This window comes from Lagenorhynchus albirostris, chromosome 4, assembly GCF_949774975.1.
Source record: "Lagenorhynchus albirostris chromosome 4, mLagAlb1.1, whole genome shotgun sequence".
Classification (NCBI taxonomy): domain Eukaryota; kingdom Metazoa; phylum Chordata; class Mammalia; order Artiodactyla; family Delphinidae; genus Lagenorhynchus; species Lagenorhynchus albirostris.
In genome coordinates this window covers 67,188,406-67,215,450 of record NC_083098.1, presented here as the reverse complement: position 1 = coordinate 67,215,450, position 27,045 = coordinate 67,188,406, and positions in this window count along the sequence as shown.

Genomic DNA, 27,045 nt, shown 5'->3' with positions numbered 1-27,045 from the left:
ATTTGATTTTATTGTGATAGCGCCCCTCCTACAATCTCATTGCTGCTTCTCCTTTGTCTTTGCATGTGGGGTATCTTTTTTGGTGAGCTCTAGTGTCTTCCTGTCAATGATTTTTCAGCAGTTAGTTGTGATTCCAGTGTTCTCGACAGAGGGAGTGCAACTCCTTTTTTAGTTAAAAAGTAACCTTTTAGTTTTAACTTTTAATTCATGTTTTAATCTATGTATCTCAAACCTTCAACTCTTTTTCTTTTATAAAATTACTTTTGCTTCTCATCTTTATTTTTTCCTAGCTTTTTAAAAACTTTATCTATCTTGTGTTTACCATTGTTAGAACTTTAAGCTTCTTTCAATTTTTACTCAATTCTTTTTCTTTCAGTATATCACCATTTTGTTGTTGTTGCTCTTTTCATCTTAATCTTAAAGTAAAATCAGTCCTCTTTGAATTAATTTTTTAAAAATCCTCTTCTCTATTTCAATTTTTAATGTAAAAATTTTGAATTTTTAATGATTATGAGATATGATTACAGAGAAGTTAGTATATAGAGCTCCTTTCCCATATACAGGAGACTTTGTTCATTTTCTTCCCATTATCTGACAGTGGAGTAAACCACAGCTCCACTTTTTCCAGTGGATTTCTCCATCCTTTTAATGATAACTCTTAAAAACAATTAAAAACCTTTTAACAAGGAGATTAAGAATAATGGGTTAAATCCTAGCTGAACTAAAATTGTTTCTTAGAAGATTATATATTTGATACATATGAAATTATTTTTTCTAGATATTCACACCATAAAGTGGTTAAAATATAAATTTTTTTTAAAATTCATTGCCCCTGGCATATCAAAGCATAGGATTTTAAGCAAACAAATGTAGCACATCACAAGTGTTGTGATCATTCTGATAGATACTTATACAAGTAGACATGGTAAAGATCACCAACTCAATGCTGCTACATAAAAAATATTCTTCTCTGGTCCTTTGCACTTCTTTACTATGATGTTCTTTGTAGAAAGTTAAGCTCATATCTCATATACTATTTTGCTTTTATCATTTAATATTGATTTTGAGCATTTTACCACTTAAAAGATGTTTTAAATGAATAATATTTCATTATATGGATGATTTGTAGTTTAAACATTTTCATATTATAGGACTCATCTTGTTTCAAAATCATGCATGTAATTCACTTCACCTGATTATTACCTTTGCATACATATTAAAAAATGAAATTATTGGATAAAAGGATATAACCATTTTTAAAGGTCTTGTTACTTTTTGCCAAAATGCATAATCACACCATGTAATGAATGTGTGACTGTCTTTTTTGTTTTAACCATACCATTATCAATTAGCCTCTAGTTCTGCTGCCTGAGATTGACCTCCCAGTCTGTTGTGCTCTATTGCTCTTGGCTATACTGGCTGATATATCCTCCTTTCTTTATCATCCTCCTTTCTTTATCACCCTCCTTGGCTACTTTAGAAGAAATTACTCCCTTGGGCATATGAGTAGATTTCTAAGTCTACTTCCTGCTGTTAGAAAGTTGGGAGTGCGAGATTGTTCTTATATTTGTAATAGTCTCAGTTCCTTTCAGTCCAAGTTGCTGATGCTTTTTTTTGCCTTATAGCTATTTCAAAAATATTGTAGTATCCTATTTATCTTGAATTCATCCCATGAGCCCAAAATCTATATCCACAATTCTTTTGGACATGACTCTGTGTAGACATAGTTCTGAGTTCTTTGGACAATGCTCGAAAATCCCAAGTCATGGTGACCCCAGAGTAAGAGTGGGAGGGCCCTACAAAGTTACACGGTGAAGGGCAAGGCTGTAGGGAGGGGTGAATACTTTGGGCTATTTTTGCCATCTAATACACTGTAGTGGAAGGAAACAATGGGTATCGGGGTGTAATGAGGAATCTGAGCCACAGCTGTACGTGAAATTCTTAAGCCATGAGCTATTTTCTTTTTAGAATTCTGTGTAAGTTGTTTCATATAATCCTAATATTTAGTATTGCAGATGACAAGTCTAGGGCTAGCCTGGATTTTATTCCTCTTAGATAACTATTTTTATGTTCACTCCTTTTCTTATTAACTTGCAATGCAAAAATTTTTATCTGTTTTGTTAATGTATATCTTTTGCATGGTTTAACATGAATCATAAAGGATGTTTTTAATATGTATACTCAGAAAGTTTGGAGAGGTTTAGAATTTTTTTTCCAAATTCTATCTTTATGAGAAGTTTCTTTTTTAAACTACAAATTCAATTTCTTTAATAGATACAGTTATATTCAAATTTTCTGTTTCTTATTTAGTGTACTTTGTGTCAGTCAAGGAATTTGACCTTATCATCTAAGGTGTTGAATGTATTAGCGTAAGTTTATTCACAATATTTCCTCATTTTTCCTGTAATGTCAGCAGGATAAGTAGTGATGTCCACCTCTCTTTCATTCTCAATATTGGTTATTTTGGGGGGATAAATTTGCTAGGGATTTATCAATCTTATTGACTCATTAAAGAAAAACCAACTTTGGTTTCATTGATTTTCTTGACTGTATTTTTTCTATTTCATTATTTCTTCTCTTATCTTTCTATCCTCCCTTTTGCCTATTTCTGGTTTTGTTTGCTGTTTTTTTCTAGTTTTGTAAAGTGGAAGCTTAGATCATTGATTTGGGATTTGATTTTCTAACAGACATTTAATGGATATATTTCCCTTGAGGCAGTGGTTTTGCTGCATCTCACATATTTTGTATGTAGTGTTTTCACTGAGTGAAATGTATTTCAAAAATATTTTCCAAATTCTGCTGTGATTTGTTCTTTGCCTCATGGATTATTTGGAAGTACGTTGACAAATTTCCAACTATTTGGGGACATTTAAGGTGTCTCTATGATTCTGTGTTCTAATTCACAGAACGTAGTACAGTTTTAACCCTTTGATGTTTACTGAGATTTATTGTGTGGTCCAGATTATTGTCTATAATGGTGAATGTTTCCTGTACAATTGAAAAGAATTTGTATACTCCTATTACTGGGACATCTTTTTTCTCCTTCCTCCATCTTCTCTCTCTTTCTCTGTCTTCCTTCCCCCCCTCCCTCTTCTTCTTGTCATTAAAGTATTCTTTTTATTTTAGCTTTCAGTATTTTGATGTATCCTAGTGCATTTTTCTTTGTATTCATGTATTTATTCTGCTTGGGGTCCTGTGAGTTTCTTGAGTCTGTGGTTTGTTTTCATTTCTTAATTTAGGAAATTCTCAGCCATTATATCTTCATATATTTCTTCTGCTTTACTTTGTTTTTCTTCTCTTTCCTGGATTCTAATCATACATATATTTTAGGACCTTTCATATTTTCCCAGGTTTTTGATGCTCTGTTCTTCTTTTTAAAAATTGCTTGTTACTGTTGTTTGTTTGTTTTTGGTATTTCAGTTTGGACCATTTCTATTTACATATCTCAGGTTAAGTGGTTCAAGTTCAGTGATTCTTTCCACTGCTATGCCCAGCTTTATAATAGTCTTTTTTTTTTTTTTTTTTTTTGGTGGTACGTGGGCCTCTCACTGCTGTGGCCTCTCCCATTGGATTAGGGGCACACCCTACTGCAGTGTGAATTCATATTAACTAAATACATCTGTAATGACCCTATTTCAAATAGGTTCAACTTTTGAGATATTGGGGATTATGTTTTCAACTTATGAATTTTTTTATTTTTGTTTAAAAAATAAAATAAATTTATTTAAAACAACAACAAAAAACAAAGATAGTGTCCAGTTTAGAAGGGGTGTACTGGTCAGTTCTCTATGTGTCGTTATTTGACAATTCAAATATTTGTTAGCCATAAAGTTCTGATCTAATGTCGTGACTACACATATGGACATCTACTGTACACACGTGCACACATTTCTGTTTAGGTCTTCATTATCACTGGGAGATGTACTCACAGTAGCCATCTCCAGTTGAGAGATACAGTACTTAAAGTTCTGATTGTTTGATAGAAGGTTGCCAAGAAGTCCAAGTTCCACAGGTTAGTTTTTTGTACAGAATCCTGCAGCCATATTTATTTAATGTGAAGATCCTCTTATCGTTGTTATACTTTCTGTCTCTGCACATAAGCAATTGATGGAAGGTCTTTGTCCTTCAAATCCAGGGGCACTTGTTGGCCACTTTGAGGATATTTTATCCACCATTGTTTTGTTATGCAGGTATCAACTTATGAATTTTTGAGGGGACAAAATTCAACCCATAAGAATAAATGAGAGTGCTGAACAGCTTTACTCAATGTTCCATCCTCTCCTTTCACCGGATCCTGTACACCTGTATCACAAAGGGGTGACTTGCCTTGGCCCTTTAGCTGTGGCAGACTGCTATTGCTTGTTATTTAATGCAAGGCTTGTTTTGCCGGGGGTTGGTGGGGGGGCAGATGTGCTTCTTTGTCAGTCTTAAGCAGGCTTTGTTTTTCTGAGACTCAGGAGTGAGGCTTTCTGAGTTCCTGGTCCTTCACTCACCACAGACAAATTCTATCTCATATATGGTGCAGAGTCTATAGGGCTGGTGTGTTCCTCCTCCTCTACCCACAGGGCAACCAAACTCTTCCCTGTGTTGGTAAGGAGTCTTGGCTGTGAGGGAATGTCCTGCTCTTACTACAGTAGTAACAGTTTTTAGTTTTGTGTCAGTGCATGTTCTAGGCCTGAGCAGATTTCCTGCCTTTGCCCCAGTGGCAGATGGCTTTGTTACTGCAGAGTGGAATTGGGAGGAAGTGGCAAGTTTTCTGTCCCTCCCTCAGAGGCATCCAACCTTTGCTGGAACCAGGGAATAGAAGAGGATTTTGTTCTACTCCCACATAAATATAGCCCCCTAAAAATAGCTTTAGCTTCCACCAAAATCAGTAGCAGCCTATCTTTGCCTTGGACCTGGTGAAGTCCAAGTTGGTGTTCAGCTTTTCCTGTCAAAGCAGGGTTAGGTCCCAGACAAGAGTGGATTTTTTGCCACTCCGTCAGAAGCAGCTTGCTTTTGTTTTGTTTCAGAAAAAGGTCTGGCGGGTTTTTGCCCTGTCCCCCACCAGCAGCTGATCATCATTTTGCATTTATACACAGCCTGAGTCATTGATGTGCTTCTCTAAGTATGAATACTCCACTCTCAATACTCCTTCCAAGCCTGCGCCACAAGGGGAACTCATTCATTTCTCTTGCCCTGTACCCAGTCTTTCTCATGAACACCTGGTGAAGGTCTATAGAAAAGAGCTGCTGGATAGGGGCAAACTTACCTTGTATATGAGGCTCCCATGTAATCTACACCATCACTAGGGCCCACGGAAGTGTTCATCTCCTATTAGAATTAGGTTTACCTTATTACGTCCTCAGCTCCCTGTTGAGTTCAAAAAAAAAAAATCCAGATTTTTCTCATTGTTAGGGTTGGAGTGACATTCTGCTGCAGATTTACACATCTTAAGTGTTAGTAGAACTCTTTCTAATTATATCTTGAATTATTCTTCAATCCAATATTTCTGATACTTTCCCCAGAAGCACCTATTTTTTTCATTTCAGGTTTCTATTCTCTGTCTTTCATAGTTCTTATATTTTCTTTTATAATTTCTCCGTGTCCATTTCCTCCGTGTTATCTACTCTAGATCTCTGCAGATTATTTCCTGCAAATAATTTTCTTACTGTTTCAATGGGTATTTTAAGATTGAATTTTCGGCCTTCCTCAGGACAGACAGCTAGCATTTTAGTCCAGAGCATCTCAGGTGTTGGCTCTCCTTTGTGTATTACACTTCCTGCTTCCTACTCTTCTTTCATAGCAGATCTCCTTATAACCTATTGAGGGCAATGAAGAACATTTTCTAATATTTCTTACGGTTACACTACAGAATCTTTCCTGATACAGTTTTCATTTGAATTTCAGGCTGATGTTCTTTTTTTTTTTTTTTTTTTTTTGCGGTACGCTCCTCTCACTGTTGTAGCCTCTCCCGTTGCGGGGCACAGGCTCCGGACACACAGGCTCAGCGGCCATGGCTCACGGGCCTAGCCGCTCTGCGGCATGTGGGATCTTCCCGGACCGGGGCACAAACCCGTGTCCCCTGCATCGGCAGGCGGACTCTCAACCACTGCACCACCAGGGAAGCCCTGAAGTTCTTTTTATTCTGTATTGTAAGACAGTTTTTTTCATTGTCCGCAAATTTTGTTTATTTTGAAATTATTCTTTGTTTAGAACGGACTTATTTACCCAGGAAGCATGTGTGTGATCTACAGTTTTGCTAAGTGTTCTTTGCAATCTTGGTAGATTTGCCATCTCGTTGCCGTGACAAGAAGGCAAATTATATAATGAAAATCTAGTGTAATTTCTAACAAGATTCTGATAAGAGGAAATAGGAATGAAGTATACTAGGCAATACCAAAGAGTATCCACACTAATAAGTATAGATCTGCTGCCTTTTGATTAAGAAATTGATTGTGGATTGGAGCCACTTTCCACCTACTTCCAAGAACAGTTGTTTGCTTTGTTTTGCAAGACAGAGGAAAATATGGTTAAATTAATTGAATTTGTCCATGTAGCTTCATGGCTTTTGTTACTTAAAGTTTCTCTTTAATTTTGGCAGTAAGTTTATGACTTGGTTTTAACATTATTGTATAAAACTATGTTATCCTCTCCATTTATGGGCACCTAGGAGGAACTTTAAAAAGTCAGATCAGAGACTACTACTGGTCAGACTCCATTTTTAAACTGAAAACCTTACATGGAATTTTCAGACAATGACATATATTCTACCGTCATCATATTGATGCTGAAGTTGGCAATTTTTGATAAAGCAAATAAACAGCTGTTTGTTACTGATACGGCATAAGAGGTGTGCAGTACTTAATCATTAAACTGCATCTGTGGTTTAATCAATTGTTGTCACATATTTATTGAGTGCCTACCAGGCGGTCTGAGTTATCAAACCTCCACTGTGGCATCTCACTATGAATTTCAGAGCTTTGATATTTGACAGAGCATTCTTTAAGCAGCCATACTTAAATTTGGCTTTTAAGCTGTTACCTAGTTATATAAAATATAACTTGTGTCAATTTTAATCTGTGCTAGGAAAGAACATCTAAATTAAAATCAAACAGAAATGGTGTGCTCATTTCCCTTTCAGTTTTTCTCCCAATGTTACAGATAATTTACCCTCTAAGTCCAGAAGATACATGGCATAGCTCTGTGCTATGATGCTTAGGTTATCTTTTCTGCATTTTTAGGGACAGTCTAACTGGATGTGAGTTCTTTGAGTTCTGATTGGGGTTTGCTGGAGATAGCAATGGGGTACTGAAATCTTGGTGAAAAGCAGTTCTGGAAAATACTAAACATTCTAGACTCTTAATCATAAATTGAAGCAATGTGATAGATATGGGGGCTCCCAGAATAGAAAAAAAATCTCTCATGTGAAAACCTTCATGGTTTAGAGTTTGAGGTCACTGAAGTGGGATTGGGAACTAAGAGCTGTTAAGTAAATACCTTGTCCCCAATTTATTAGGTACTAGTACCTACACACCCACTTCTCCATTTCCCACTCTTTTAAACATGATTAATATGGAGTATGGAGAGTTTAATAACTTATACTATCAATTGGTAGAGTCATATTTCGCACTTAGGTCTTTTTGGGTACAAATCCTGTGTTCTTTCCCCTCTATATTCTGCTTACAGTGTGTAAGATATCATTTAGGTTTTGGAGTTACAGAGGTCTTGTTTGACTCTTCAAGGTTTAATGTCTAGTTACGGGATTTGGATACTTCAATTTAAACAGCAGATTTGTATTAAAGATAGTCCATGAAAGGGGTCATTCCAATAAGGGGGAAAACTTCCTAGGAGAAAATATTCATGACTGGGACAGTTGAGTATATAGTTATGATTTGGAGGAAGTAATTAAGATATGTAATAAGTATTGGGCTGGCCTGAAAGTCTCAAGAGTGGGTTCCAACACTAAGAAACAACAACAAAAAATATTTAAATTATAAGTTAAAGTTATAAGTCAAAACAGAAGCATATAATATCATGTTGACATCACCAGGCCTAAGGAAAAACAAAGTCTTCTTCTCTCTTATTTATGTTTACACTTGAGACCTATAGCCATGCAATTGCTTTTTGAACATTTAGTTAACATGGTAAACGAAATCTGGAGCAGCCTAGAAGTGCCAGATATGTGGAAGCTATTTAAATTACATTAAAAGGTCACTTAACATTTGTGGCTTACAGGATTTCAGGAGTGAAGTGTACTGGGTACCATCTTCACCTGGCATTCATATGGACATCAACAGCCTAATCCTTTTACAAGGTTACAAAATACTTTTGATGTTCTGCACAAGAGGCAGCTATTATCTGTAAACATTTTTAAACTTTCAAATATTTATTGCTCAAGGAAAAGGATAAGAAGGATACTTTAAGAAAGGAGGTGAGTGGCTTCCCTGGTGGCGCAGTGGTTGAGAGTCTGCCTGCCGATGCAGGGGACACGGGTTCGTGCCCCGGTCCGGGAAGATCCCACATGCCACGAAGCGGCTGGGCCCGTGAGCCATGGCCGCTGAGCCTGCGCGTCCGGAGCCTGTGCTCCGCAACAGGAGAAGCCACAACAGTGAGAGGCCCACGTACCTGAAAAAAAAAAAAAAAAACCTCGAGTTTGACTTTAGAATTTAAGTCCACACACTTAGCAATGTTTATTGCTCTTCAACAGCTCTGTAGGGTTAAAAAGTTTACTTTTACTTAAGTTAAGTTCTCTATTGTCCAGAAAATATTTAGATTTCCAGTTATAATTTCACTGAGTTCTGCATTTCATTCTTCCAAATTTTGACTTAATGACAATAATGCAAATAGTGGTAAATATATTTAATTTAATTATATTTTCTAAACAAAGTATTTTTATAACTATCTTTTATTCTAATATATTCTTTTCCATTCTTTGATGGTTTATTTATGCTTATCACATATGCAGTCTTCCCTTATGTGAGATAGAAAAAGGTAAATTTAGAAAGGTCATAGATGTGATATTGTGGGAAAATGACATGATGTTCCACTTTTTCTTTTATTATTTTAATAATTGGAAGATAGCATGACTTGAAAGAGAAGAGAAACATACACAGAAAAGTTTTTGCTAGGCTGTAGCAATACAATACCAAAATAAGTAGTAACACATTCAAGAAACCTATTGATCTCTCCACGTGATGTCACATGATAATATTGATAGCTTTTTTTTCACTAAATAATCTGTTTTCTGTTTACAGGCATAATAGCTTCTATGTTATAAAGAACTGGTGTAAATATCCTTAACTGATAATAATTATGTCTAAATATAACTAAAGTTCAGTCAGTCAAATCAATTTTATTTTTCTTTAAAATTTTATCAAACATTAAGTCTAAAGATCCATTTAACATTTAAAAATTTTTCCACAGCTTATTTTATATATACATCATGGTCATATTCTAAGATCCATTCAATAAAAAGATTACTCTCCTATTTGCATTAATCCTTTCAATAAGTTTTCATACCACATATTATCACCTTCCTTAATTTTTTTCTCAGTTATACACATGAAGCAATTAGCTTGGAGTCATGAAAAAATTTATATATCCAAAATCACAATCTAAGGAAGCTCTAAGAAAAGAATAATCCATGCAGCCAACAAATGAGTTGTCTAATTTGAAATGCATGCTGTAGAATTTGGCCAAAACAGAGCAAGCCAAAATTTTCTTGGAAGAAGCTCTCATAACCTCCAGCTATTTTGCATTATCTGTGATCACAGTCATTTCTGAAGAGAATGTGTGAATTTCGTTCTTAAAAATGTAGATTGATATGTTCAGATCCCAGTAGGTACAGGGAGGGACTGAAGCAAAGGATCCAGTTAAGAGCAATGGTGACTTGACCAGTTCTCCACACATTCAACCCATATTGTGCTTTATTTCTGGAAATAATATTACTGGTAACAACACAGAATGGTAGTGGGGATTATGAATTTTATTATGATCCTACTTGGTTTTCAAGTTCATGACGATTGTTAAATTTCAAGTGTTTATGAAAAATTACACATCCTGTGTCATCCACTGAGTCCTTTGTGTTGATTTGAATCTTCTTCCAGGATTCCTGATATCAGGTCAGTCAGCAAATCTTCTTCCTTCTTCATTAGGAATGTCTCCTGAATTCTTCCCATCATATAATCAGCAATTTTTCTGTTATTACACTAGTGAAGGTTGTTGTCACCATAAGTCTAGATTACTCAAGTAGGTCCGCAAATAGTCTCTTTCTACATGGTAAATTTAGTCCTTGGTCCCAGTTCTTCACTCCCTCCCTAAGTTACAATTACAGTGCCACACCCTTTGCCACATGCCTTTGCAGTACTACTAGAATGTGCAAAGTATATGTTTCCACCCTACTGATCTTGAGCTTGGACATTGACTTGCTTAGGCCAGTGGAATGTGAGGCAGAATGACAAAAACTAGTTCTGAGCTGAGGCCTTGAGAGTCAGCAGGTGTTTCTGCTTGTGCTTGTGTCATTGCCAAGAGAAATGTCCCTGGTAGACCGTGATCCCAGAATGAGACATCGTGGGGCCTGGGGACCTGAATCCAACCTGCAATCTATAGCAAGCCTAGACAACTGGCAACCTGAAGGCCAAGTGCTTCAACTGATTTGCAAAACTATGAAAGACAAGGTATAAATGTCCATTGTTGTAACCCACTGATATTTTGAGGATCTTTGTTGTATAGCAAAAACTCAGCCTTTAGGCTCTCTTTCCTCTGTTTGATAGAATGCACTGCTGCCAGTTTTAACCTCTATAATACCACTGGAACTCTCCATTTTACTGCTCAAATGTTTTCTTGTTCCCAATCACCTAATGAAAAATCCCAACATTTTAACCTGATCATTCACAACCTGGCTACTACTTACCTTTCCTGGCTTATCTTTAAATACACCTAAAAATGCACTTATTCATTCCAGCACACTGATGGATTCATTGCTTCAAAAGCATTTATCATTTATTTCCTGGTTTATCCTGTAGCTCATTACTTTTTTTTTTTTTTGCGGTACGCGGGCCTCTCACTGTTGTGGTCTCTCCCGTTGCGGAGCACAGGCTCCGGACGCGCAGGCCCAGCGGCCATGGCTCACAGGCCCAGCCGCTCCGCGGCATGTGGGATCTTCCCAGACCGGGGCACGAACCCGCGTCCCCTGCATCGGCAGGCGGACTCTCAACCACTGTGCCACCAGGGAAGCCCAAACTCGAGGTTTGAACCCTTCCCACTGGAGCTGAATTTACAGCTTAACCTTGATATTCCCTTATAAAGAGAGGTGAAATGCAAAAGTGTTGAAGCAGAAATTGATTGTCATCAGAATGTCAATAAGCGTTACATTTACACAACATGAATAGGGCCTATAAATTCTTAAAACTCACCATGAATCAAAATATGAAGCTGGGGTTTAGAAAGAAAGACATAAAAAGGAATTCTACATTTAAAAAGCAGTTATATTTTTCCTTGAGTCCTTGGCAGCTTCAGTGGTCAGCAATGGAAACAGTGATAGATATAACTCAGAATCTGCAAAGCTGCGGTGCTTCTAAAGTGGTGAGAGATTGGATTCTTTAAAAGGATGAGAAAAATGTAGATGTTTGTTTGTTTTGTTTAAAATGTCCTCAAACTAACACAACAGAGACTACTGCAGTTGACATAGTGGTTGAATATCAAATTTGTCATTTTTGTGTTGGACCATAAATTGCTTGTCTTATTTCAGAGCATTATATTTCTCCCTATATTTTATAATTTTTATCACTGTTAAACTCTCAGGTTTTCAAGATATAAGATTACATTTTGTTCTTTAAGTAATTAAAGAGAAATACAACATAATGTCAAGGAAGAAATAATAGTATTTTTATTATTTATTGCCTGAAAAATGCCTATATATTTTTTCCAAACTTCCTAAAATGTATTGTTTCAAAATTAAAAAAAAAAATCAGTCATTAAAGAGATTCAAGTTCCAAAGTGATGAATCCAGTGAGAGAAAATGAAAATTCAGCAGTCTCTGAGCAAGCTATCAGATATAAAATATTCTAAAAATACTTTTTGTTTTTATTAGCTTCAAATATGTGAAAATTATGGAGTGAAAAATATATACATATATAAGAAATAGAAACTATTTTAGATATGAACATGTGAAAAATTTTATAAGAAAAGATCAGCATAATTTAGCTGTAGTCATACAGAATTCAGCCAAAATTAAGATTTTGCTAGTCACTGCTTACATGACTATGTGTTGGTTACCATCCTCCCTTAGACCTAATTTCCACATCTCTTACATGAGGGAAATAAAAAAAATTAATGGTTTTAATCTGATGATGGAATTAGATCATATGTACAGATAACTTAGTTCTAGAGTATAATGCTTGGCACATAGTGAATTAATGATCGGTTATTGTTATTATTGTTATATTATTCTCATTGCAGAATACACTGAGTGCCAATCCCTAACACCTGAGGCCTGATAATTTGCAGACCATAGCATTAATTTTGATGACTTAGTTCAATTATTCTATGTAACTTTTCTAGCTACTTAAAAAACATTAACTTATTTACGCTATATCTCTAGGTGATTTTATTTATGATTCTATGCTAGTGCTTTTATATTTTTATCTCAGGGCTAAAGTTTTCCTTTAAGTTCCAAACTCACATCCAACTGCATATTTGATATATCAACTTGCATATATCTCAGGTGAATGTTCAAAATTGAACTCTTGATCAGATTGATAAACTGCTTTCCCCCAAAAGCACCCCCCCCAACACACACACACACAAATACCAAAATCACTAATCAAGCAACTGTTCTAGTTACGGTGGCTGCATAACAAATAACTCCACAACTTGGTAGGTTAAAGCACAATGACATTTATTTGTCTCACAAGTCTGCCTTTTAGGTAGGGCTTGCTCGTGATAGCTTGTCACTGCTGCAATTGGTGTCAGCTGGGATCCAGAACGACCTCAAGGCCCCTCCGCTATGTCAGGTGGTTGGTGCTGGCTTTCAGCTAAGACCTTAACTGGGGCTGTTGGTTAGAGCACCTTGCTTCCTAGGTAGCCTTCAGTTCCTTACAACCTGATGGCTAGCTTCCAAGGATGAGCCTCCTGAGAGTGAGATTGCCTTTTATGACCTAGCTTCAGAAGTCAGGTAACATCCCTTACCTTGCATTCTTATTTGGTAATGTAGCCAAAATGATCCAGCTGGGTTCAAAGGAGGGGAGATAGTCTCCCTAGCTAGAGGTAGAAGTGGATGTAGGATCAGAAATATTGCATTGCCATTTTGGGGGGAAAATATTGATATAATCTGCTACACTGACCAAGTAACAAAGTACCATTCCTTTATCAGTCATTCGAATTTCAGCAAATGTCTCTGTCATCTTTCTATCTGCTCAAACCCCAAACCAAGGAATCAGCATTACTTTATTCTTTTCTTTCACTCTCACATCAGTAAGTCCAGCTGGTATTATCACCCATATCATTTATCTTGAATTCCCTTCCTCCTATCCTTTTGCTTTGTCCCTACCAATCCCAACGTATTTTTTCCTTCTCCTAAAACTCACCAGTAAACTCCTAACACACAACCTGCTACTTTTTTGTCCTTGCCCAATCCTTTCTCCACATATATTCGTTACCCTTAATAAGAGAAATTAGCTGATATCACTTCCTTGGTTAAAACAGCCACACATAAACTTTTCTTATATGGAAATATGATATGGGTATATGAATCATTCCAATCGTGAGAGTTGTGTATGGTGGAAAAGAGTAACAAATATGTCTCAATCACCTTTGATTGTTTAAAGATTAGTGGAGTTTATATTCAGTTGCTTTCTGCCTTGAGATGATAAATAAAGAAAGATTAGCTGTGGTTTTTAAAACTCCCAGAACATCATATGTTTTATTCTTATGTCTCAAAAAGTATATTATTGTTTTCTCCCATAAATGAATATATGGGCCATAAACTCTTTTTCTTTCCTTAATCACCATTTTGGATTAGGTCCTAGAGCTCTAATTTTCTATCTATTAAATGTTTCCAGCATATAATTACATAAGGCAAACAACCATCTTGAAAAGACACAGACTGTTTATACATTATTTACTATTTCTATTATGCAGCTTCATGTTCATATAAAATACATTTTTATATCAACTGAGGATAAAAAGTAATAGGATTTTAGATAAGTTAAAAATGTATTTCTCAATATCCTTTGTATTCTATCTGCTTTTCATGCTTGATTTTCCTTACACTCAATAGTACTTCTACCCAATAAAAATGATCTCTTCACATATAATCTATAATCTGTAATCTATAATACAAAATATATAACATTTATATATATTTATCCACATACTTCTTTGACAAGAATTTTAAATTGTTACATTTTTTTTCTTTAGCCATTGCATATTTTATGTAATGAAATTCACACAAGGAGCTTGAAAACAGTGTAATTTATATTTTATAAAGGCTTATTTTTCTTTTATTTTTTCCTTTGCTAGTGGCAGTCTTCATAGTGACAGCTTTTATTTTTCTTCCAAACTTTGAAAGAGCATGTATTGTGTATACCTAGGGCATAAATGTATGCCTTTAAGCAATATGTGGATGGTTTTTTTTTTTTTTGGATGGTTTTGCTGGATCAAAAACTGGACAGATATGCTAAATTTACTGGTAGGATTTTACCTTTTCAATTCACAGTATTCTAATAATTCTTTAGCAACTTCATGAATTTGTGGATTATTTTAGTTTAATAGGAGGTATTTTACGTTTAAGTTATTAATATAATAAACAACCTTTGGGGAAGTGTTCTTACCTTAATAAAGCTTTTTCTTTAGAGTAGTGATTTTTAAAAAATCTGATGTTTTATCCCGTGTATTTCAGACTTTTTTCTAATGACCTCAACTCTGAAACATTATTTTTCAAATTGGTTTGCATTAAAAATGATCATATCAAAACCTTACATTTCATAGGAACTATTTTAAAAGTGAGAAATAAATACCTTCCCAAGAGATGACTTCCTGAATTTATTAGAAAAAATGATAAAATACAGGACACACTTCACATTGTATAATAATGTATGTGAGAAAACTTTCACCAATGAAATTATTCAATATCTTTACTCTAGATTTTTCTTGCAGTTGAGATATAATTGACATATAACATATTAGGTTCAGCTGTACAATGTAAGATTGTAACTGTTGGATTTTTGATATTCCTCTTTACTGATTTCATCCTACATGTCCACATAACGTGTTCTGAATTAGAAACAAATTTTTTTGTTAGGTGTTTCATGGTAAATAATAGTATCATCCATCATCCATGTGTTCTGTCTTTATCCTTGGGACTGTAAGATGGAAGCATGTTATTGTTCCAAGGGAAGAAGAGCTTGACCCCCATAGTGAGGGGTGAGGAAAAATGATTGTTCTATGTTTATAAAGGGCCAAGACACCTTCTCTTCCTTTCTTTTCTTTCCCTCTTGGAAGGGTACCTTCCTTACTCTAGCCCTTTGCTCTGTAAATAAAATTTCTCCAGGAAACAGATAGCCCTTGTGTCTAGTTTACAACCTAGAGAAGTCTCCAAGTTCCTGGGCCTCATTCCTCCTTGAAATGAAAATACTTAAGATAACCTTTGCAGTTTTCCTGCCACCTTGGGGGCTTAACTCAGAGTCCTACTCCTGGCCCTATCCACTATTCTTTTGAATTAGAGCAATTAACTAGACAAATGGCTATAGATCTAATTTTCATAGTATGTCAACTTGTTACCAGGAGACTAGGGGTTTTTATCTGAACATTGAGAAATCTAGGAAAGTTTTGTTTCCCACAGTAACTTAATCATTGAAGTGATATCTCATCACTTTTATCATATTCTATTAGAAGAAAGTCACAGGTTCCAGCCACACTCAAGGAGAGAAGCTTTTATATGGCATAAGTACTGGATATCAGGAAGTGGTGCTATATTTGGGTGCCACCTGAAAGTCTACACACCACAGCCACCTTTGAAGATATCAAATAGTTTGAAAGTAAATACAGCTAAAAATAATCATATCAACTTATATTTGCAACAATAAAGTTAAAAAATCTAGTTTTATATCAACATTGCCTGGAACAGAAATTTTGGCTCAATCTGTGTAAAAAATTCCCAAACTGTTGAAAATTTATTAGACCAATAATGAATCCACATGACGATATTTTGTCTTTGGGCTACCTCACATTCAGTTTTAATTGGTTTGCTTTAAAAAGTCTTGTTACCATCTTTCTAAAATCAATAGAGTTTTTTTAAATTAATGGTAAACTGTACCTTACATGAGTATAACAGTTTATAAGGTGCTTATTCTCCTCATAACAATGTGAGGAATACAAGGAGTTTTAATTACAGTTTGCCTTCAAGGAAATTGAATCGAAGAGAGATTTTCTAAGTTACTCTAAGTTGCTCTCCAGCTACCAAGGCAGGGCCAGGTGTTTTAACCCAGGTTTCCCAGTATCATCAAGGTTACTTCATATGTATCTCATAGTTTTTTTGTTTTGGTTGTTTTTTGTTTGTTTACATTAAAGAGATCAAAAAGGAAGGGGCACTGAAAACAATTTTTTGAGAAATATATATTTTTCACGTTATCATTTCCTTCCTTCCTTCCTTCCTTCCTTCCTTCCTTCCTTCCTTCCTTCCTTCCTTCCTCTCTCCCTCTCTCCCTCTCTCCCTCTCTCCCTCTCTCCCTCCCTCCCTCCCTCCCTCCTTTCTTCCTTCTTATTTCAATATAGCAATCTTCTAAAGCTATGAAAAATTAACTTCTTGTGAAAACTGTGTTACTTTTATCCTTAATATTGATAGGCTTGTTTGTTAGCACTTTTTCTTAAAACTACCAAGTGTGTGCTAGAAAATTAGAATTTTATTGAGGACTCTCTTTACATTAAATTATTAAAGTGAAAATTAATGTATAGAAATAACATGTTTCATGAGGCTAAGCATGTACTTTTGTATAAGTTTTCTCATTTGGTTATTGAGAGTCCATCTAAGAGCTCATCAAACTGTAGTAGCCAATCTGGATATCAGCAGTGAGAACAGACAAGTAAAGCACAGAACATGATCTTATTTAAAACTGAAGCACAGTTTATTGAAAAGCTACAGTCCATAGAATGTCATCAGGTTTCACCACTAGCACTCCTGTGGTCAATGAATGAAAATCAGAAAAGACTAGTCCTGCTTAGTAAACTAGTAAATTCTAGGTCACCTGAGCTGGCTGTGAAATTTCTCTGAAATATGAAAAAGAATGTATTTTATACTTTATAGTCTAATAGGTAATTAGATAATTGCTCCCTATGGTATAGACCAATTTTGAAATCAGCATTTTAAGAATTGTTTTGGATGGCATATACTTATTTTTCATCTTCGTTTATTGAAGAGCTGAAGTCTAATTTCTGGGTAACATTATCAGTATTTACTGAATTCAAAGCATATTTTTTACTAGACTAGCACAGATAATTTTATATTTTGCAATATTCTGGACTTAGAGGCTCTTCTTTAGTGGTTTAATTTTCTTATCTGTTTAATTTGGGGTAAACTTCAAACTGTCTAAAATCCCTTTAGTTCAAATATTTACTGATTTTTATTCTGTTTACCTTTTGAAATCAGTGTTTGTCAGTTTCATGTTATCCTTGTTCTCTTCTCCTCTAAGATTACTGGAATATTGGTAATTGTGTTTTCCAGGGACAGTTATATGGCACTGTAAAACTAAAAGTAGATTGTATTTTAAAATATATTAGGCATAAAAGTTTAGGAAAAGTAAACCAGGTGGATTCTAATTTTAATTGATTTATTAAGAAAGAAATTAAATACTTTGACCTCCTTTTTATACATAAAAGTCCATAATTCATTTGTTCCTATAAGATAATTCAGGGATATTATGTTGACTTATCCAGACAGCTCCTTCCCTTCATAGGAAAATATAGCAAGTTTTATTGTCTCCAACTCCTCTGGTCATGTGACAGTCACCAATGACCTCCTTGTTGTCAAATCCATGGGCATTTCTCATTCTTTGTTTTACTTGACTTCTCAGCATTATTTGATTTATGTGATGTTAAAAATTGACTGATTTATTTGTGTTAAAAATAGTCTTTAATTTAATTTCATGATATGTTCTTTAACTTTGGGTTTTTCTTTCTTCATTATGTTTTCTTCTATGTCTCTTTTGCTGGCTATTTCTTTTTCATCCAGCCTCAGGTCTTTGCACTGTGGGGTTTTTGTTGTTGTTGTTTGTTTGTTTCTTCTCTCGTGCTAAATATGCTTACTTTGTCTAAATCTTGTCATCTCCCTGACTTTGGAAACCATTTATACGCTTACCTCTATCCAAAATGTATCACCAGCTCTGGTTTCACTTTTGAGTTTCAGAACCCATAAGTAACAATCTACTATACATCCACATTTGGATATCTCTTGATCATCTTGGTCCTAAGATGACCAAAATTAATTTTTTCTTAACTCTGCAAATAAACTTGCTCCTCTTCCAGTATTCAGTATTTCAGTAAATGATACCACCACTCACTAGTTGCTCAAGGAAGAAAGTAGAACAACCCTCACATATAACTGAATGCCACATCCTGCCAATTTTGCCTCAAAAATAATACCTCAAATATGACAATTTATCTCCATTTCCACCCCACCACCGTGTTTTAGTCATTTTGCCTTATCTTCTATAGCAATTGCTCTCCTACTCTTGCTCCTAACCAATCCAATCTGCTAATAGCAGCCAAAATAATCATAAAATATAAATCAGGTGATGTCACTTATCTGATTAAATTTTTCAATAGCTCTGCATTGCATTCAAGAGAAAACAAAAAATCTTTGACCTTGCCCTCATGATACCTTTCTAGTTTTATCTCCAGTCACTCTCAGTATCACTTACTCTTTCCACATTTGCTTTCAGGCCACCTTGGCTTTTAGGCCTTTACAATTTCATCTCTCATTGCTTGAAGCACACCTATTAGTTGACTCCCTCTACTCCGTGCTCCAAATACTTTTGCCAAGCTATTCATACTCTTTAATGAGGTTTTGGCTTAAACGACAATTTCTCAAAAAAACTTTCCATGATTCTTTAATCTAAATAAATTCCTTTTTTTAGTAATCTCAGAGCATCAATTTCCTTTACTTCATATACAGTATCAGTTTCTAAGCATGACTATTTATTTCAGTGATTATCTATATGCTTTCTCCTTTTACTGGACAACAAATAATAAACCTTGTTTCTCTTTTTTTTTTTTTTTTTTTTTTTTTGCGGTACGCGGGCCTCTCACTATTGTGGCCTCTCCCGTTGCGGAGCACAGGCTCCAGATGCGCAGGCTCAGCGGCCATGGCTCACGGGCCTAGCCGCTCCACGGCATGTGGGATCTTCCCGGACCGGGGCACGAACCCGTGTCCCCTGCATCGGCAGGTGGACTCTCAACCACTGCGCCACCAGGGAAGCCCTGTTTCTCTTTTGCTTACATTTTATCGCTAAAGTTTAGTGCAATAAGTAGTACATAATGAGGGATAGTTAGATGCAATAGCTTCCCAAAATTTCATTTTTCCAAAATAATATTGTGCATGTTTATTTGCATTGTTCTTGATAACTTCTGGATTATCTCTTTTACCTCCTATTGTTCTAAAGCCCATCTTATCTCAACAGGATGTGCTTATCAGTTCTTCTTCAAAGCACTTCAGATCACTTTGGTGACCCTCTGTTGTGGAGACATGCAGTGCCTGTGAAATAACATTGTCAAGCTTCATTACTTTATAATTTATTTTTCCACCTTAATATTCCGTAACCTTGTCTACAATAAATTTGTCTAGAATAAATTCAAACATATATATTCAAGCCTCTTCTATAATTTCTTCCTAGAATTTTTTTTTACAAACTTACATTCCCATGGTTTTCTAATTTATCTAGTAATTCTTCTTTACTTTTTAATAATTTGAATTTAATAATGGCCATAGTAGCACAATAGTAACTGTTAAAATTTCCATGATAGTTTTCTATTTCAAGAACTCCTTTAATCATACATAAAGAGAATGCTTCTTTTTCCTAAAACTGCAGGAGATCTGAACTCAGCTTTTGTGTATCTTTTTGTTAGGAAAGGAGAGCAAAAATGGTTAAAGGATCGTAACTTTACTTTGCCAGAGTGGGAACCTCAGCGCAGTGAGAATTTATGTAGGAAGTTGACTACCAGAGCTGAACACTAGGTTTGATTTCCTTCCCTACAACAAGAAAAAATGTATTTTGGGGGTGGCGGGGTGGGAAAGAGCATTTAATTGAGATCATTAAATGCTAGGTATGCACCAGGTCTTTTTTTTTTTTATTGATACAATATTGTTTCCTTCCAGGAAGGTATCAGAGATGCTAATTATCAAGCCATTAGTTTTTATGGGCAAGAATGAAAAGATCATCAAGTAGGATGGAAAGTGAATTACTTGCTACATATCATATAACACAATTCATTCAGCCAGTTTATATTTGGTGGCTTTGTCAATAGTTATGTGAAAAGAGTTAATTCACCACCATAGCAGGCAGATTCCTTAAACTATTTTTCTTCTTTTCACAGACAGTTTTGTGTAATGTGGTGTTACTTACTAAATCAATTTGGAGAGACTCCATAGGGAGAAGGAAAAAATAAATATATACACAATTACTTTGTGGGGGGGCAGATGAAAAATAATTAGGTTTGAGTATGATTAAACTTTTTGTTGTCAATGTGTATATACATTTATTTGCAGTTTCTTTTACCAAAATCAATCATACTTTTAAAATAGGAGCTGTAAGATACCCAAATAGAAGTGAGTCTTATAGTGATGGGATTTTATAAGTGGTGCCACATTTCTTTTTGCTCACTTGACTTTAAAGCTCACAATACATTTAATCTAATTGCCTACATATTAAATACTATTAAGGATTTTTTAAAAAGAAAAACTCTTGTCTTATTTCTAACAAATAGATTCACAGAGAATAACCAATTATACTCTATGATGGGACATATACGTATTTATTGTACATTATTATAAGATTAAATAGTCAAAATAAATAAAATCATTGTTCACTGTATTCTGATAGTCAAATTACAATTCTTAATAAATGAAGGAAAACCATATATATTCTGAGTCAGTCAAGATTTTCAATTTTTTTGCTGAATATTTTTCAATTATGACCATTTGTGCTGTATTCATTATGGGCAGTCGCTTGCTGTTATCTCACTCTCAGCGCACTTCTGCATAATTCCCTCTAGTGGGGCCTCTTGTGCCTACTCTGTCCAAGGAGCTCTGCACAGCTTCATGCTTGATTCATCTGTTAGGAGTGTCAAATACATTAATCCTTGGGAGTGTCAATATCATCAAATATTTTATCCTTTTGTTTCCATACCCTGAATTCTCTCCATTTTTCTATGCTGGGCTCTTCTTCCTAGCCTTAGTTAACAGTCTTCCCTTTGCAACCAAGGTCAGAACACCTAAAATCTCCTTGACTGTGAAGCATTAACTTGCTACTTGTATTTCAGGCTGAAAAAGAATCACTCATCCTACTGAATCATTATTACTCTGTTTCTGTCTTCCTACTGAAAGCAATGCCCAGGTGTTAACTGTTCAGTCATTTATTACGCAGTATAATGAAGACAACCAATATATATCATGTCTAAGTTTTCTTTAAATTTATAAAAATCTGTGCCTTTATGAAATAAATGACATGACAAAGCCTTTAAAAATTCCCAATTAGTAGTAGAAAAATACAATTTTATTTCTGGTTTAACTTTTTAATTTCCTTACATATTCTATAAAAATGACAGTTACTTATAAGATGCGTATATATGTGTGTCTACTATATATGATATATAGTTGATTAAACCTGTTAGAGAATTGAATACTTTAATATCATAGAACAATCAAACAATGAAGCTGTCTTAAAAATAAAGTTACAATGGTTTCAAATGTCACTCAAATTAAATATTTCTAAATAAATACTGATTATTAGGAGTTAATTCTAATAGATAACAGTTGTTTTACCAGAGTAACTATTTTTATGCCCCATGCTCCAAAATGCACAATATGATGGTTTACTCTCACACAACCAAAAAAATCTTAAAATGGAGAAATAGACCAAAGTCTACTTTTATCTAATTATACTTTTTCCTTCGTAAATCAAGAAGAATGTGAGCTGTGGTGAAAAATTCAATGAATATATGATATATTACATAACTTACTTTTTAAAAAAAATTTTTATTTTTTGGTGGTACGCGGACCTCTCACTGTCACGGCCTCTCCCGTTGCGGAGCACAGGCTCTGGATGCACAGGCCCAGCGGCCATGGCTCACGGGCCCAGCCACTCCGCGGCATGTGGGACCTTCCCGAACCGGGGCACGAACCCGTGTCCCCTGCATCGGCAGGCAGACTCTCAACCACTGCGCCACCAGGGAAGCCCCCATAACTTACTTTTGAAGAAGAAAATTATCTTAGGAGGAAATGGAAATTTAATATTAATTGAGGTGAGAACAGGTTATTTTTTTAATGTTTAGTTCTTTGTAATCCCAATTTTATTAACAAAAACATGTTCAATATTGGCATTACAGGTATCATCATGTGGTACTCAGAATACTGGGAAATATATGTAATTGAAATAATAAAAATAATTCATTCATTTAAGAAGATTATAGTTAATAAGTAACATCTTATGGAAAAACATGAACAAATTTTTGGCCAGCCCAATATTTATAATGTGCAATTAACCAACTTGATATACCAATTACATAATTTGTAATTTACAAATATGATTTGCATTACTTTTTTGTGATTGAATATTTTTATAGATTATACTCCATTTAAAATTATTATAAAATACTAGCTATATTCTCTTTGCTGTACAATATATCCTTGTAACTTATTTATTTTATACATAGTAGTTTGTATCTCTTAATTCCCTATCCCTTTCATGTCCCTCTGTCTTCTCTCTCCCCACTGGCAACCACTAGTTTGTTCTCTATATCTGTAAGTCTCTCTTTATTATGTTATATTCATTTGTTTTATTTTATAGATTCTACATATAAGTGATAGCATACGATATTTGTCTATCTGTCTGACTTATTTCATTAGCATAATACCCTCCAGCTCCAGCTGTGTTGTTACAAATGGCAAAATTTCATTCTTTGTTATGGCTGAGTAATATTCCTTGTATTGTATATATACATACGTACCATATCTTCTTTATTCATTTATCTGTTGATGGATACTTAGGTTGCTTCCACATCTTAACTATTGTAAATAGTGCTGCTATGAACATTGGGGTGTGTGTATATTTTTAAATTAGTGTTTTCATTTTCTTTGGATATATATACAGGAGTGGAATTGCTGAATCATATGGTAGTTCCGTTTTCAGTTTTTTGAGGCACCTCCATATTGTTTTCCATAGTGGCTGAACCAATTTATATTTCCACCAACAGTGTACTAGGGTACACTTTTCTACATCCTTCCCAACATTTGTTATTTGTGGTATTTTGGAGGACAGTCATCTGACAGGTATGAAGCAATACCTCATTGTGTTTATTTTTTTCTTTTTCAGATTCTCTTCCATTATAGGTTATTACAAGATATTGAGTATAGTTCCCTGTGTTATACAGTATGTCTTTGTTGTTTACCTATTTTATATATAGTAGTTTGTATTTGCTAATCCCAAACTCATAATTTATCCCTTCTCTACAGTTTTCCTTTGGTAACCTTAAGTTTGTTTTCTATGTCTGTGAGTCTTTCTGTTTTGTAAGTAAACTCATTTGTATCATTTTTTTAAGATTTTACATTTAAGTGATATGATATTTGTCTTTCTCTGATTTACTTCACTTAGTATGGTAATCTCTAGGTTCATCCATGTTGCTGCAAATGGCATTATTTCATTCTTTTTTATGGCTAATATTCCATTATATATATATATATATATACATATATATATACATACACACACACACACCACATCTTCTTTATCCATTCATCTGTCAGTGGACATTTAGGTTGCTTCCATGTCTTGGCTATTGTAAATAGTGCTGCTATGAACATTGGAGTGCATGTATCTTTTCAAATTATGGTTTTCTCTGGGTATATGCCTAGGAGTGGGTTTGCTGGGTCATATGGTAGTTCTATTTTTAGTTTTCTAAGGAACCTCCATACTGTTCTCCATATGGCTGTATCAATTTACATCCCCACCAACAGTGCAAGAGGGTTCCTTTTTATCCACACCCTCTCCGGCATTTATTATTTGTAGACATTTTGATGATGACCTTTCTGACTGGTTTGAGGTGATACCTCATTGTGGTTCTGATTTGCATTTCTCTAATAATTAGCAATATTGAGCATCTTTTCATGTGCTTTTTAGCCATCTGTATGTCTTCTTTGGAGAAATGTCTATTTAAGTCTTCTGCCCATTATTTGATTGGATTTTTTGTTTTTGTTTTTTGATATTGAGCCACATGAGCTGTTTCTGTATCTTGGAAATTAATCCCTTGTCAGTAGCATCATTTGCAAATATTTTCTCCCAGTCCATAGGTTGTCTTTTTGTTTTGTTGATGGTTTCCTTTGCTGTGAAAAAGCTTTTAAGTTTAATTAGGTCTCATTTGTTTATTTTTGTTTTTATTTCCACTGCTCTAGGACATGAACCCAAAAAATATTGCTGTGATTTATGTCGAAGACTGTTCTGTCTATATTTTCCTCTAGGAGTTTCAGAGTATCTGGCCTTACATTTAGGTCTTTAATCCATTTCAAGCATACTTTCATATATGGTGTTAGAGAATGTTCTGTGCTTTTAATTTGTATTTCTCTGATGATTAGTGATGTTGAGCATCTTTTCATGTGCCTGTTGGCCATCTGTATGTCTTCACTGGAAAATTGTCTATTCTGATTGTCTGCCCACTTTTAATTGTGTTGTTTGTTTTTTGGGTATTGAGTTTTATGAGCTGTTTATATATTTTGGATGTCAACCCCTTATTGGTCATATCATTTTCTTCCATTCAGTAGGTAGTCTTTTCATTTTGTCAATGATTTCCTTTGCTGCTCAAAAGCTTTGAAGTTAATTTGTTTATTTTGGCTTTTGTCTCCTTTGCCTTAGTAGACAGATCCAAAAAACTATTTCTACAATTTATGTCAAAGAAAGTTCTACCTATGTTCTCTTATAGAAGTTTTAAGATTTCAGGTCTTATATTTAGGTTTTTAATCCATTTTGAGTTTATTTTGTATATGGTGTGAAGAAGTGTACTAATTTCATTCTTTTACATGTAGCCGTCCAGCACCACTTATTGAAGAGACTGTCTTTTCTCCATTGTATATCTTGCCTCTTTTGTCATAGAATAATTGACCATAGGCACAAAGGTTTATTTCTGGGCTCTCTATTCTGTTCCATTGATCTATGTGTCTGTTTTTGTGTCAGTACCACACTGTTTTGGTTACTGTAGCTTTGTAGTATATCTGAAGTCAAGGAGTGTGTGTTTCCACATAATTTTCAGGATTATTTTGTTCTAGTTCTGTTAAATATGTGAGTATTTCAATAGGGATTCCATTAAATCTTTAGATTGCTTTGAGTCATATGGTCATTTTAACAATATTAATTCTTCCAAACAAAGATCATGGGATATTTTTCCATTTTTTTGTATCATCTTCAACTTCCTTCATCAATGTTTTAATAGTTTTCTGAGTATATGTCTTTCACCTCCTTGGTTAAGTTTATTCCTAGGTATTTTATTCTTTTTAATGTGAAGTAAATTGTTTACTTGTTTGATCTATGTATCTATAGACTTGCTTGATCTTGATCTATTGTTTTCTTGCTATCTCTTTAATAATAGTTCATTAATAGTGTATAGAAGAGGAACAGATTTCTGTATATTAATGTTGTATCCTGTAACTTTACTGAATTCATTTAGTAGTTCTAATAGTTTTTTTGGTGGAGGCATTACAGTTTTCTATATATGGTATCATGTCATTGGCAAGTAGTGACAGTTTTACTTCTTCTCTTCCAATTTGAATGCCCTTTATTTGTTTTTCTTGTCTGAGTGTTTTGGCTGGGACTTACAATACTATGTTAAATAGAAGTAGTGAGAGTGGACATCTTGGTCTTGTACCTGATTTTAGAGGAAAACCTTTCAGCTTTTCATCATTGAGTATGATTTCAGCTGTGGGTTTGTCATATGTGGCCTTTATTTTGTTGAGATGTTTCCTCTTTACTGACTTTGATGAGCGTTTTTATCATGAATGGATGTTGAAGTTTGTCAAATGCTTTTTCTGTGTCAATTGAGATGGTCTTGTAATTTTTATCCTTTCTCTTGTTAATGCAATGCATCACATTGATTGATTTGCAGATATTGAAGCATCCTTGTAGTCTTGGCATAAATCCCACTTGATTACGGTGTATGATCTTTTTATATATCGTTGAATGTGATTTGCTAATATTTTGTTGAAGATTTTTACATGTATCTTCATCAGACATATTGTCCTATAATATTTTTTTGTAGTGTCTTTGTCTGGTTTGGTATCAGGGTAATGGTGGCCTCTTAGAGTGAATTTTGGAGTATTCCCTCCTCTTCGATATTTTGGAATAGTTTGAAAAGGATAGGTATTATCTCTTCCTTATATATTTGATAGAATTCCTCTGTGAAGCCATCTGGTCCTGGACTTTTTTTGCTGGAATATTTTTGATTACTGATTCAATTTCACTACTAGTTTTTGGTATGCTCAGATTTCTTCCTGATTCTGCCTTGAAAGATTGTATGTTTCTAGAATTTTATCCATTTCTTCTAGGTTGTCCAATTTGTTAACATATAACTGTTCATAGTAGTCTCTTATGATATTTTTGATCTCTGTGGCATCATTAGTAATTTCTTCCCTTTCATTTCTTATTTTGTTTATTTGGGTCCTCTCTCTTTTCTCCTTAATGAGCTTAAGTCTTATCAATTTTGTTTACCCTTTCAAAAAACAGCTTCTCGTTTCACTGATCTTTTCTATTTTTCTGGTGGGGTGCTCTCTTTATTTCCTCTCTGAACTTTATTATTTCCTTTCTTCTTCTG